Genomic DNA, 13988 nt, shown 5'->3' with positions numbered 1-13988 from the left:
AAGGAAAAGAGGCTTTTCCCCACCAATATTATGGAGTTATAATAAGTTAGGAAGGGAAAAAAGGAAACTGGGCAAATGATATGACTAGGCAATTCACGGAAAATAAATAAAATTGCTTCTAAATTTATCAGTATGCTGAACTTCATTCATTGTTAAAGAAATGTAAATGAAAATATTGAAGTGCTATTTTTCCATCCATAAGATGGAAACACAAGATGACAGATACTGGAAACAATGGCACCCAGCAAAGCCAAGGGCTCAGAGATGCCTCCTCATGGGCAGTAAGGGGGCACAACTTGCTACAACTTCTTAGAACAGCACTTTGGCAAAATCGAACTTTTAACTGCCCAGCTCTTTGGACAACAAAGATGTATGTATATACATCACTATTTCTCATAATACTTTCTTTTGTAGTAGCAAGAAACTGAAAAAAAAAACATTAGTTGTTCATTAATATGGAACTATTAAAAAATGATGGAACGTCTGTATAGTGGAGAAGGGTAAAGTCATACAGGGAGAAGGAGGGAGAGCTTCTTCGTAGCCCTGCCACATGGTAAGTGGCTGGAACAAAGTCCTAAACAGTAGGTACTTTACGCTCCCTTTTGTGTAAAAAAAAAAATTAATTTTGGCATGTTTATTTTCATAGTCTCAAAAGAATTAAAAGGCAACAGCTCAACAAACGTTCTTCAAATGGATTGACTCACTTGCTCTGCTCCATGGTGTAACAGGCCCCGGTTACCTGTGAAGCAGCCGTATTTTCAAGGCTTCAACCTCCCCTTAGAATCTCTCTCGTTGTTTCTAATGTGCTCTGAAGAGAATACATCCACAGACACACACAAACACGTGTAGGTATATTTCCCTTTAACTACTAAGTAAGCATTAGGGAAAATATCTTCCAATGAACTTTTTCAAGTAACAATTAACAAGTCACGGAAGCTTCTAGCAACCAAGACTTTTCCAATTACAAATGACATAAGCTGAAAGTCAAGCAATCTTATGCCAAAGAAGGCTTTTGCAGGTTTCTCCTCAATCACCCCCACGTTGAGGGTCTTGGGTGATGTCATCAAGACACAGTTTCCTCCTGTTTTTGCGGCTGTTTCCCATGGGTTGATTTCACCCTTCCCAGGTAGTAGCTATCTTTCATCTGTGGGGCAATAAGGTAGAAAGCAAATCTAGCCTCACGTTTTTTTAGCTCCTGGAACGTAAACATTAAAGTCAACTCATTCGGTTCCCAAGAAGAAAAGCCCAGGGAAGGGCTTGGATTGGCTCAGGTGAGGCCCCTGCACTCCCGGGACACTACTGCTGCAGTTAGCAGGCCGGATGCCAGTGTGGCAGGGCCTGGACCACCTTCCAGCCTGCGTGCTGGTGCTGAAGGAGGTGCAAGGACTACCTGTGCTTAGTAAGTACCCCAAAATCACATAGTTTGAATCTAGTTTCTTAACCATGGTTCCATTCAAGATGAACACACTGAACATTGTCCAGCACTGCTGAACAAGGTACAGCCCACTCCTTACAGAAACAGCATGGGAAAATCGGACTCACAATTCTTTCTTTGTTTGAAAGCCAAGGAAGAAGAAGCAGAAATTGTTATGAGTTGACAGACAGAAAGGAGGCACAATCTGTTTTCTCTCTAAGCTGCTTCCTTATATTAGCTAAAAATCAAAAGCCCTCGAGCTCCCATTGGCCCGAAGCAAGACGTGGGCTTTCCAACAGAGGTGCCTACTGGTCAGTGAGCTCATTGGGAGAAGGATCGTATCTGATAGGTTGCTGTGTCCCCAGCACCTGGACTTGATAAATATTTGTGTGTCAAGAAAAGAAGTTAGGAAGAAAGCAAAGACGGACGGGAAAGAGGGAGTGAGTTGGTCTAGTAACACACTGGGGTAGATGGTTAGGGTGCCAGATGTAAGCATGCCCCAGGAAAAGCTTTGACCCCAAGGGGAAAGTTTTAGAGATTCATGGAGAGTCTTCGCAAACAACAAAAATATAAAGAATGAAATCATTTATTTTAGCAGAGACTGATAACAGTTAAGACTTGAGAAAAATTTTAAATGTACCTCATGTATTTATTTTATTAAATATTTTGTTTCTTAAGACAATTTATTCCATATTTAATGGTTATGATGTTTTAGCAAATGCCCATATGTACCCACTTCATAAAACATACTGTTCTCATTCTTGGTGACCCGCACGTTCAGGAACTCTTTCCATCTGGACTGCGAGACCAAAGGCAGGGTATCACTGATCACCCCACTCGCTGATGAAACACCCCTGAGGAACCCTGAGGCTTTTTAGGGCAGAGCTTTTAGCTGCGACCTGAGATAACATTGGCACACAACTTAGATAGACACATAAATTAGGGAACAGCACACAGTTTGGAGACTACTGAGTATGGAAATGCAGAGAACTCCCAGTAAGTGTTTGAATAATAGGAGTGGGACTGGGATTGCTGTGGGCCGGACCTACTGGCTGGGTTTTCACAGAGGACTCGGCAATGAAAATAGGACCTGGAGTCATTGGGAAGAATGCACAGAACCAAGCAACGATGGAGAGACAGCGTCAGGAGGGCCACCAAAGACGGAAGAGAGGAAGGCACAGTGTGCCTGGGGCACTGCGTCAGGGGCAGGGAGCAGGCTGTGGGCGGGGGATGCCAGGCAGGTAGGTGGTCCAAGGAGGGAGAGACGCTTGGACTTAGGTTTACTAGCCTTTGCGGAGCTTTTGGAAGGTGCCGCGTGTAGGATGACATGAAGAGAATATGTAAGGAAGATTAACTGTGTTGGGTGGACCGAGTGGTGGAGAGACTGGAGGCAGGAAGAACCATTAGAAGCGTATTCTAGAACTAAAGCCACAGGCAGCAGCCAGCAGCAGGCAGGCGGAGACACAATCGGGTGATCTTCCAGCTTGAGACACCAACCAGCCCTTTTAAAAGAAAAAGACATTTCTCATGGTTCCCAATGTTGGCGTGATTCTTTTAGTATAATGTTATCTACACATACACAAACATGAAAGTAGGAATAAATACCTCCTTTTATAGGTTGCACACAGCCAACCAAAGTGTACACAGCAATAAAAGAAGTTTTAAATTAAATAAAGTTACAAAACCACTACCATTTAAATGGGCAAAATTAATTAATTGTGATGGATTGTCCTGTTTGCTGAAAGGAATCCTCTGCTCACACCTACTCTGAGAAGGTTCTTTGCAGTCGGGCTTGTCAACACTCCCCTGAGACTCAGATTTCTCATCACAGATTTTCTATTTGCACTGTTGCAAAACCTTTGTTCCGTAAAATTCTGTGATGTCCTATGGCTTTCACTTGCTGTAAACACGTTACTTTTTCATTAAGACTGTCTTTTTTTTTCCCATTAGCCATGACAACTAATGGTATGACATGTGGTCAATTTACTTATAAATACACAAATACAGGCACTGAACTCTCGTAAGGTAATAATGCAGGTGGTTCCAAATATTTATAATGTTTGCATGATCATAAAATTCAAATGCAAAATTATAACATTATCATAGGATGCCCAGCATTGTGGGTCTCTCAGACTCCACCGAGAAGCAGTCGTGCTGTCGGAAGGCCTGCCGTGCTTACTGCCTTTTCTAAGCCTCTGCTGCCTCGGTGATCCTGTCCCACGCCTTATCACCCATCGGCCCTTCCCCACCCCCACGCTCCGGCCACTGTGGGCTGGGCCAGGAAGTGAGGGCGCCAAGGGTATGCGATCCACTGGCTGGTCAGTCGCCAGAAATTTTTGGGCTGCCTAAAGTGTAGTTGGCTACATTTCCTCCCACACCCTTCTCTCCCCAAAATACGGAGGGAAGTTGCCAGTTCATGACACACATGAACATGGACAGTTGGTGCCAGCATGCTCCGTTGCCCACTAGCAAAGTGAAGGTATAGGTAAATGGACACCGTAAGCATTCTGAATCACTTTTCACTTGCAAATAGCAATGAACTCAGCACAAGGTAAAGCAAAAGAAAAGGACATGTGATTTGAGACTGGCCAGTCAGTCATCTCACCTGGAGCCAGTCTGCCCTTGTGCCGGTTCTTCTCTCCTCTGTGTTTGCTTCATGCTGGGACACCAGCTGGTGGTCGGAAGGAGGGTGCACAGACCTCTCCACCAACCAGCAAGTCTTCCTGCACCTCCTTAACTCTCACAACGAGAGGCCCGCCTCTGTGTGATCCGTGGGACCTGAGGAGTCTAACGCTCCGATTCACATGCCCCGTCCTGAGAGTGATAAACGATGCTGTCACATCCTCCCAGAGAACGAGGGCTGAGAACAGGGGAGGGCGGTCCCTGGAGGGAAGCGGGTGAAGGGTAAAGGGACGTTTGGCACCAACTTTATTCCCCACGACACATCCCTTCGCTGGGCTCCAGTTCCTTGGTAAAGTGATGACTATAATCCTTAGGACTGCCGTGAGAATGAAATGAGGCAGTGGGTGTGAACATGTTTCTAAACCAAAAAAAATATGTGCGACATAAAGTGGTAATTGTTTAAAGGGCTTGTCATCCCCCCTTGTTAAGGGCCCAGAAGCATAATAATCAAGCAGAATGAATGGTCTGCACCCTGCTGACTGCACTGTCAAGTTCCCTGGGGTCAGTTCTTCCTGCAGGCTTCTAGGGTATTCCCCTTATTTTTTCTGGGCAGCACACATAGTTTACAAAATGCAAGTATTTCTATTTTAATGACAGCTGCTGGAGCTTTATGGATTCACTGACGGTAATAGTACCGAGGATTTCCCATTACCCAAAGGCTTTTTCACTTCACAGCTTGGAAGTGAATGCCCTGGAAAAACGCGCGTATGACTTGCAAGAGACTGGTCATAGCTGAAGAGAGGAGGGGCCCTCTGAGAAAGCCAACCAACCTGCACATTAAAGGCTTCCTTGATTTTGAAACATATGTGATTCAAACGCCCAAAGAACATTACATTCTTTGTGTGTCTTCTTTGGGACAGTGCACAGTATGAAACAAGAGCTCTTAGGATAGATTGGTGTTTAGACAAGCGACCCGTCAGGAGGGGCGGTCAGTGGTGAGAGGGGCCATGGATTTGGAACCCAGGAAAATCCCTTACATGGCAACAATAATAGTGAAACAACAGGGTCTATCACTGTGTTTCTCTGATGTGAAAGCTGAGCCTAGATGGGCCTGAAAGAAGCTGAAAACTAAGGCATAAACAGAAAGATTTAGATAGGACTTTGAGTTACACGTTGAAAGAATGTAGGTGGAGCCCCTAGAATTATATCATTGTGTTGAATACAAATGCCATCCTCAGTTCTAAGCAAATTCAACATATGATTTTGGCTGCACTTTCCCTATAACCTGTGTCAACATAAGATTATGGAATTTGCCACTAGATAGCCTGTAGAGGAAGGTGGGCTGGGAGGCAGCTCTCCCCGTGCAGTCTGAGCCTTTGGGTGAAGGACCCCAGAATAAGATGGGATCTTCTCTCTGGGCTGACACAGTGCTTTAACCCCGTGGCTGGCCTGGCACACCCCTGCCTGGGCTCCTGCGGGCTGGCGCAGACTGCGTTCCCAGGCTGAAAACCTGACAACCTGCGAGTCCCAGTTTGTTTGAATTTGGGGGAAGAGAAAGGGCCAAAAAGTCCTATTTGTCAGTTAGCAGCATCTTGGGGCACCCCCTCAGAGCAGAGGTTCTGAAGGAAGGCCCTGCAGGAGGATTAACTGAAAAGACGTGTTTTAATGTGGGCGCATAAATCTCAGCCCAGGGAAGTCCTGTTTAGGATGGGTAAGGGCTAGACATGTGCATCTCGAGGACGCCCGGGCAGTGCTGATGCGCACCGCTGACTTCATTTGCTATTTCCCAGAGCGGCCTTTGAGGATCCCTCTCTCTCCCTCCCTCAACAAATTCCCTCCCTGGCTTCCTTCCTATGTGGCCAGAATTAGCTTTGTGAGAAACCCCTACTCCCGACCTAGCGCTTGGCTACTCAGCCATCCCTCCATCTTCCGAATTCTGTGAGCACTTTGTCCTGCTCACACAACCCTTATCACCACGTTCTGTAGTGGAGTTATTTATGACCATGTCTTATCTCCTAACACTCAGGCCTCCTCTGTGATACCCAGAGGTCACCCACTGGGGCCCTTGGATTGTATCCCATCTATAAACGGGTTTTTCTTGGCTCTCAAGAGTGTTTAAAACTTCTTTTGATTCACTAGTCTACTTTTAAAATTCAGGAGGTATTCCTCCCATCCCTGACGTTCCTTCTAAACATGATAACCATTGTGCAGTGATTTTTCCACTGAAATATCAGAAGGCAGGCCAATTTAGGCCCTACATTCTTGCACTGACACTATTGACTGAAGATGGGAAGTGGTTTCCGCTTTCGAATGGGGATTGTATTCTCCAGTTCACCACAGTCCCCACTGCTCCCTATTGCCTTACACTGGCTGCTGCTTTCATTAACATTTCTCTTCTGGCACCTGTTAGGTGTTTGAATTTGTAACCTTACCAAGCAATTTTAATTTATACACAGTATCTGCCTTTTTATAGGTGCTTCATAAATATTTGTGGAATGGCAAAATGAAAGGCTAAAACTACTCCAGGAGGTGGGTACTTAAGTGGACTTCTTTCTCCAAGCTGCCAGATTAGAGTTTATGAGAAGAACAAGAGAGTCTATTAGATTTTGTTCTGTGGCTTTCCCCAGTCAAGAATTACGAGCTAGATCCTCATTTTCAGGAGCTTTATTGAAATCTCTTTACTTGCCAGCTGCCAAGTAAGCTAAGCAATCCTTGGCAAGCTGGAGGAAATGCCGCTAAATGGGGGATTTCAGTGAGCAGGTCGTCCTCTTCCAATCTCTCTCTGGATGTTAAGTAGACGCCTGCTCTTCCTCAGGGCTTTCAAAGCTGGCTTCATGTATCTGCCCACTGGGAAGCCCCCTGAGGGGAGCAGTCTAGGAATATCCCCTTTTTGCGGTCGCCAGGATCATCTCTGTGTTTTCATGAGAGATATAAATGAAATAGTGCTTTTTGCTCTGATTTCTGAAATGCAACCTCATCCCCTCAGTTCTCGTTAAATTCCATCAATGCCCTCCATCCATCCCCATATCCTCGTTACCTGCTCTTAGTGGCAAATTATACTGTTTTTTCTATAGATAGTAGGAACAATACTATTGGTCTCCTCAAAAATGTTTTAAGTAAAAAGTCACATTTATTGAAAGAAAAATAAGGAAATAATAGCTCTGACGGAATGAGGATATGGCAGAAATGGTGAAGTCGCTGTGGGTATGACACGTGTTCAGGAAAGACTAAATGTGAAGATCAAGTCTGAGGCCCTCCACAGATGCTGCTGCTAATTTCTTTGGCCTCGGCTCCTGCCATTTTCTTTCGCCTTTTCCCACCCTACGTCCTAATGTAACAGGAACCTTTACTGTTCCTCACACATACCAGGAACTTTCCCCACCTTTCACAAACGGTCTCACAGTGGTTACGTCTTCTTCCTGGCGAGCATTCGCCACTCCCGCACCAGGCGCATCCCCCTGGCCGCACTCCCACCTCACCCTCTTCTCCCCTATCTCGGTTATAAGACTGGTGTATCTCACCTTTCAGATGCAGCTGTGGAGCCACCTCCTCAGGGAAGCCTCCCTGGACCACCCTGTATAACATAGGTCTTGCCTCCTCCCTCCTAGCACAGCATCCCAGCTCCTTCCTTCCTAGTTCTTCCCACAAACTGGAATTTTTAAAACAATCTCTTTCCTCGCTTGATTCCTCACTGTCTCTCACAGTGCATCAGGAGGAGAGTGTCCCTGAGGACAGAGGCCCGTGTGCTGTTCACCACCGCACCCCCAGCGGCCAGCAGAGTGCCAGGCACACACCTGTGTTCGGCAGATACTCAGCGAATGCGTGAGTGTTCTTCCCGGCTTCGTGCCTGGTGAACTGCATTTTATCCCTCAGAGTCCATCCCGCCCACGAGCTGCTCCTTCGGGGACCTCCTTCACCCTCCTCACCCAAGATGGGGTAGCTGCTCTCTCCTGCGGTTCCACGCAACATCCTCCTCACAACACCAGTAAAGGATCACTTATCTTGTGTTGTGATTGGTGTGAAAGTCTATTTACTCAAAAAGACTGCGAGATTCTTGAACACCCAGCCTCCCCCATGCTCACCATGTAGCGTTCACCCTCTGTTTCTGACTACGCTGCTCCTTGCACCCGGGGAAGCTGTCTCTTCCTCATGACTTCATTTGCATCCAGAGTTGACTGAGCGGGGAAGTGAGGCGGACTGGCACAGACAAGGAGACAATAGTCACTGGCATGTGTGGGATGCTCAAACCAAGTACGCATGACTTGCAGACAGGCCCGTAAAGCCGTCTTAGTAAAAGATGTTGTCCTCTGGAGAACCGTTTGGTTCCAAGGTGAATTCTCCCTCTCAGAAATCTCCAAAACAGTGCTCCCAGCAGCAGAACAAAGAACTGACTTCGCCATCTAGTGGTAGAAATCTTGAACTGCAGATACTCAACAATTCATTCTTTCTCCCACTCAGCAATTTATTGACCATCTACTATGTACCCGTAATTGACCCACACAAGTCTCTGCCTTCGTTTAGTCATTCATGCATTGATCATTTGGTTTGGAGCGAGTTTTCTATGGTTGGATCACATTTGTTTGGAGATTTTGTGTCCCCGGGTTTAAACGAACAGACTCACAGGGGGCCTGGTTTCTCGGTGCAAAGGTCACGCACTGGCATCTCTGGACCTCAAACAAATTGTTTTTTGGCCTGATCGGTAACTATAAAAGTATATAAAGAAGTTGGAAGGATTTGAACCTGTGCTCGTGCGCACACACATGCACCCTACACGGACTTCTGGTTTCTGGGACAGTGATGAGGTCTGGCAGCAGTGGCTGCGTTCTTGCACCTCAGCTATGGCTGCAGCCGAGCAGCAGCTTCCCCCTCTAGCAGGGGCTACTCCATCAGACTGACATCTCTGTCCTGTTCACAGACTCATTTGAGTGAGCTCTCCTTTCAGATAGAGCCAGACATTTGGTGGACTTTGATTCTCTATGTTTATTATTAAGGAAGGACACCTCCAAATCTCTCCAATACTTCCAAGAAGCCCGCTTTCTCCAGCACAGGCAATTATAACTGCACAACTATCAGTTTGCTTCTTGACGACCCGCAGACCCCTAGACTGAGGGCCTTTTATTTCTCTGGGTTTCAAATTTCCCCACTTGGTTATTTCCCTTTTCCTCCTTGCTTGGTAATAGAGAAGGTTCTTATATAAAGATGTTGACTATTTCTTCCTCTTATTTGTTCAACAGAAGCTTAATGGACACTTTTAAAGTGCCAGGACCTTTGTTTCACAGGGAAGATGTAGCCAAGGATGCAACACACATACCCCTAACAGGGCTGGTGGCAAGGGCGTTATAAAAGGTCCATGATGCAATGGGGACATAATGAGGGCACATGGGCCCTGACACGGGAGGGGAGTGGAGCTGGATGCATCCCTTGAGAAAAGTAACATTAAAGCTTAAACCTCAGGATAAACAGAGGTTGGCCACGGAGGGATAAAGCTGCACAAATGCCCAGATTCGAGGGAACTGTTGGAGGTGCAGAGAGAAATTCAGAAGTGCCTGTGAGCTCTGTCCGCAAGCACAGACTTCATTCCGTGGGTGAAGAGGAGAAGGGAGGGCTGACAAGCAGGGGAGTGAATGTTCACATCAATGTTTTCAGAAGATCCCTTAACCAAGAAATCCATGTTAGCAGACTTGGCTGAGCACGAGGGCTGCTGGTTCCTTTGGTCCCCTGCTAGCTCAAATTTCTAAGGGACAATTTTGTGGTGAAGGACCCCAGGACTGGCGCCACTGGCATCCTGAAGGCACAGAGTGGACGGCTGTTGACCTGCCTCCGTAGCTGCTCTTGTTGCCATTTGAATCCTGTTCCTCTGTTCCCACTTTCCCGGGAGAGCCCTCTGTTTTCCCCGTAGTTCCCGCCTCCCTTCCCACGTGTTCAGGCATCTTCCTGGAGCGGCTGTGGGTTCGCGGTTGCTGGGAGAACCGCACCAGCAAGGTCCTGAACTCCCCGCCCACCCCAGGGAGCCCTTATATCAAGAAGTCAGCTCAAAGCCCAGTTGGAAGTAGTCAATACGAAGCAAAAGTCAGCAAACATTTCCCTGGAGTCTTGGCACCGGAAGGTCGTTCTCTTTTTCCTTTTGCTCAATTCCCAACAGGGAGCAGCCTGAACTTCTGCCTACCCACCCTCACGTCCACCCCCAGGGCAGCCCCCAACCGTGCGGTCACGGAGAGGGGGGACATGCTCCAGCCCCCCACCCCCCTCCCCACCTACCCCGAGTGCCTCCCCTTGCTGACGGTCTCCTCTCCGGGTGATCGGATCCAGGTGCTGTGCGCACCCAGATTCCCGTGTGAGCTGCTGGCGTTGCGGGCTGTGGGGTCTCGGGACACCTACCACACCCCCCCCACCCGCCCTGGGCCCTAGTCCCATTTCTGTAAGGTGGGGGTGGTGATCCATGGTCGGCCTACTTCACTGGGTTATTCTGCAGATCAAAAGATGACTCTACAGCGTCATCCGATCACTTACGAAATATTTATTGATCACTCAGCCGTGCACCCGCAGCTGGGGGATGGAAGCCTTTGTTAAACTGTAACGCGCTACACAGACATGACATTCTCCGGTGCAGAGCATGCACTGCCCACCGGGCCAGACCGGGTGTGTTTGTTCCGCCTCCCGCACCCGTCCTGACGGCGAGCTGCCTGCATGCTGCCCACCCGGAAGCGGGCGAGCACGGCGTCAGGAGAGACTCCATAGATACAAAGTATCATCCAGCACCGGGAAGGTCGGTGGCGGCAGAGACTCGGCGCCTCTGGAAGCCTAACTAAGCCGCGAGAAGCCACCTGCAGGGGGATCTCAGTCTGGCTCTTCCTGTTGGTCCGGCATTGAGAGTAGGGCCCCAAACAGTGGACAGAGCGGCCAGTCCTGCGTTCTAAAGAGGGCTTTCGGCAGCCAGAGCCGGGACACCTCGCTCCCCCAGCCCCCCGCGCTTCCGGAAGGTGGGACCGCCCCGCCACCCCGCGCCTCCCAGCCGCCCCCTCCCTCTTTCTCTCCAGGCTGCCATCAGGAGCCTGGGGAAGGAGGGGACGGCCGGCCGGAGGCAGCACAGGCCCATCCTCGTGGAGAGCCAGGTGCTCGTGGAGGAAGGTGGACGAGGGCCGGCGCCCCAGGGAGGACCCTCACCCACGTTAGAGCACTCGAGGGGAGGTGTCTTTGCAGGAGGACACACCGCGGCCCCGGGTACTAGACGCTGAGCTGCGACCACTTCTGGGCCCGAGGGTGTGCGCGCTGGAGCGGAAACCCGAACCCCGAGGCGCAGCGTCGTCTTCAGGTGGGGAAGTGCTGGCCGTGGTCGGGCAAGATGTGGGTGGGCTTCACGCAGGAGTGGCAGGAGGCTGGGAGACAGAGGTGAAAACAGCCCTTGAAGGCCGACTTCACAAGGCCACAGGCGGAATGGATTGTCTGGGGGAAGAGAAGGAGGGAAGGGCGATGCCTAGGAGGCCTCAGGCCGGGCCGGCTGGGGGAATGACGGCGTCATTCATGCGGACTGGGAATGCAGGACGGTGGGGGTCTGGAGGACCCCAGTCCAGTCTTGCACCTGTCAGGTTGAGGTAACCGCAAAATATCTGGGTGGGGGTGTCCAGTAGTCAGCAGGATACAGCACCTGGGGCTCAGAAAAGAGATCCCTCCTGGAAAGTCAGAATTACGTGTGAGCAATTGCAATCACATATATCAAAGGCTGTCATGTGACACATACACAGTGTTGTGAAATCCGCTGCTTACTGGGTGAAGAAACCAGTCTTTGGCATCTTGAACGATTGTGTTTGCTGCCACCCTGGAATTCTGGCCACTCCTGGAAAAGAGAAGACCGTTATTTCAGCTCATGCTGTTCACCGTGACCAAGGCAGCTGTTGTGCCCTGGAGGAAACTGGCCCGGACAGAGGAGGGGTAGCAGTCAGCATTACTACTCTTGCAAGTGGTCGCCAGCTCGACTGGAACCAGCTTAAATGAACAGAGGGACCTGTCGGCTCACGTCCAGGGGTGGTTTCTGGCTTCAGGCACAGTTCGATACAGAGGCTCAGAGAACGACATCGAGACGCCGTGTCTCTACTTTGTGTTCATTCCGCCTTTCTCCATGTGTTTGCTCACTTCAGTCAGACCCTCAGGCTCCATTTCATGAGAACAAAATGGCTGCTGAGGCTCCAGGCCTCGCACGTGCTGTCAAATCTAGTGAACAGATAAATAAGGAACAGTTCTCTCCCAGCAGCCCTGTTACAGGTCTGAAGTCTTCTCATGCGCTCTAGTCAAGCCCCTCTCAGAGGCCTGATCCGTCACCGGGGATCGAGGTACGGGAGGTGCCGGTGGGATTAGGATAGTTAGAGCCGGAAGAAGGTCCAACCCACCTAAACCTGAGGATTTCATCATAGAAGATGGATGTATCCACAACTGAAAAACAGGATGTTGTCCCCTGAGGAGAGATTTTGGGGAGGGAAAAAAAGCAGTCACAGGAAGAAGGACCTGCTTGGGATACACAGCTTGCTGGCGTCGGAGCCACATCTTAAGGCATCCCCGCCTCCTTTCCTCCAGACCTTATTGCTGCTTGGCTGCTTTGTTTTCATCAATGTTCCTAGAAACTTAAGGGGGTCAGCTGTCAGCAATGGGTTTATAAGAAAAACAGTAGCGATAAGTAGTAGCGATGTCGCAAGTAGTCCGGGATCTTCCTCTGGTCCAGGGTCACAAACAGGCCAAAGCTGGACTCGAGAGGAACAAGAAGAAGGGGTAGCCCCAGGGGGGCAGGCAGGGAACATGCTGGTGAGTGCCACCCCCGTCCACACTCCCTGGGCCTCGAGGACATCAGACCCCAAGTGGCCGGGGAGCTTCTAAGACTTGCGGGGAGACAGTAAATAGGACCAGCCTGCAACGGTTTCTAGAGAAGTCTCCGGTACATCACTCGCGGTTAAGTTAGTCCCACTGAGCGTCACTCTTTTCTCTCTGCCTTCTTGTCACACACAGTTTTGCTGGTTCTGGTTATTTTTAGCTTAGTTTGGGCCCTTGGGGATCATCAAATCCAACTCTCTTGTTTTGCGGAAGAGAGAAATTAGTCTCTTTGAAAGTGAGTTGATTAAGGTCACACACTTTCTGCCAGAGTTGGTCACCTGACCCCGGTCTCCAGCCCCTGGCCCAGGGATTCCAGTGCACCTGGGTGCCTCCCTCCACGTCTTCGTGGACTTAGCAAGCTGCCCAGCTGGGCTGTGCCTTGTTGAAGAGCCAAATGTTCTCCCAGGAAGGATAGGTATGGCTGGCTTGTACCTTTGACATAGTTTGGGTTCCCAAGGATTTGCAAGTCTGTCTTTGAGAACTCAGGAACATTTTCCCTAGAAAGAAGGTTTTGTGTTTTATAGGTTCTCAGTCGCACAAAGCCCGTTGGACCTGAGATGCTACCCACTGATGGGGAAAGTGGCTCTCAGTCATTAATTCCTGTCTCTGCTCCTCATGGTTGGACACTGGGCTTCACTCCAGCACTTCTCTGCAAGGAGGTTTTAGGGACCTCTGCCAGACACTTATTAGGGATTTGCTTGCAGTCAGTCTGGGGCCCACTTAATCTCTTTGCTCTTGAGTGCTGGCTTCACTGCTTTCAGGGCCAGCTTCAAGGCCTTGTGGTCTGTGTGCTGCACGGGAGCTCATGTCAGGGACCCGTGCCAGGCCATCTTGCAGTCCTGGCTAATTTTATCTTTGGACGTGTGTTTCAGATATAAAGCAGTCGGACAACAGAGCACACGTGTGAACATGCCGCTCCTTTTGGCCCCGCCCACATGGCATTCATGACATCCTGCCAGCACAGAATTCGACTGCATCCACGATGCATTGAAGTTCCGTGAGACTCAGAGCAAGCACAAGTCATACGTGCTACATCCAGCCCTGAGCGGCCATTCTTCAGTTCAAAGAAGAACTTGCTTTAAACACAGGAAGA

General features: G+C 49.3%; 1 long non-coding RNA gene across 1 annotated transcript; it reads right to left on the bottom strand.

The window, feature by feature from the left end:
* Positions 1-10538: 10538 nt before the first annotated feature.
* LOC140846244 (uncharacterized) lies at positions 10539-13761 on the bottom strand. The gene is made up of 2 exons (XR_012125231.1): positions 11616-13761; positions 10539-11412 (listed from the first exon to the last, which is right to left on the bottom strand). It is a non-coding gene; the product is annotated as an uncharacterized lncRNA (long non-coding RNA).
* Positions 13762-13988: the final 227 nt, after the last annotated feature.

The sequence above is a fragment of the Manis javanica genome, chromosome 14 (assembly GCF_040802235.1).
Source record: "Manis javanica isolate MJ-LG chromosome 14, MJ_LKY, whole genome shotgun sequence".
In the NCBI taxonomy this organism is placed as follows: domain Eukaryota; kingdom Metazoa; phylum Chordata; class Mammalia; order Pholidota; family Manidae; genus Manis; species Manis javanica.
The sequence above is the reverse complement of the archived record's forward strand: the minus strand, read 5'-3'. Positions and strand labels throughout refer to the sequence as shown.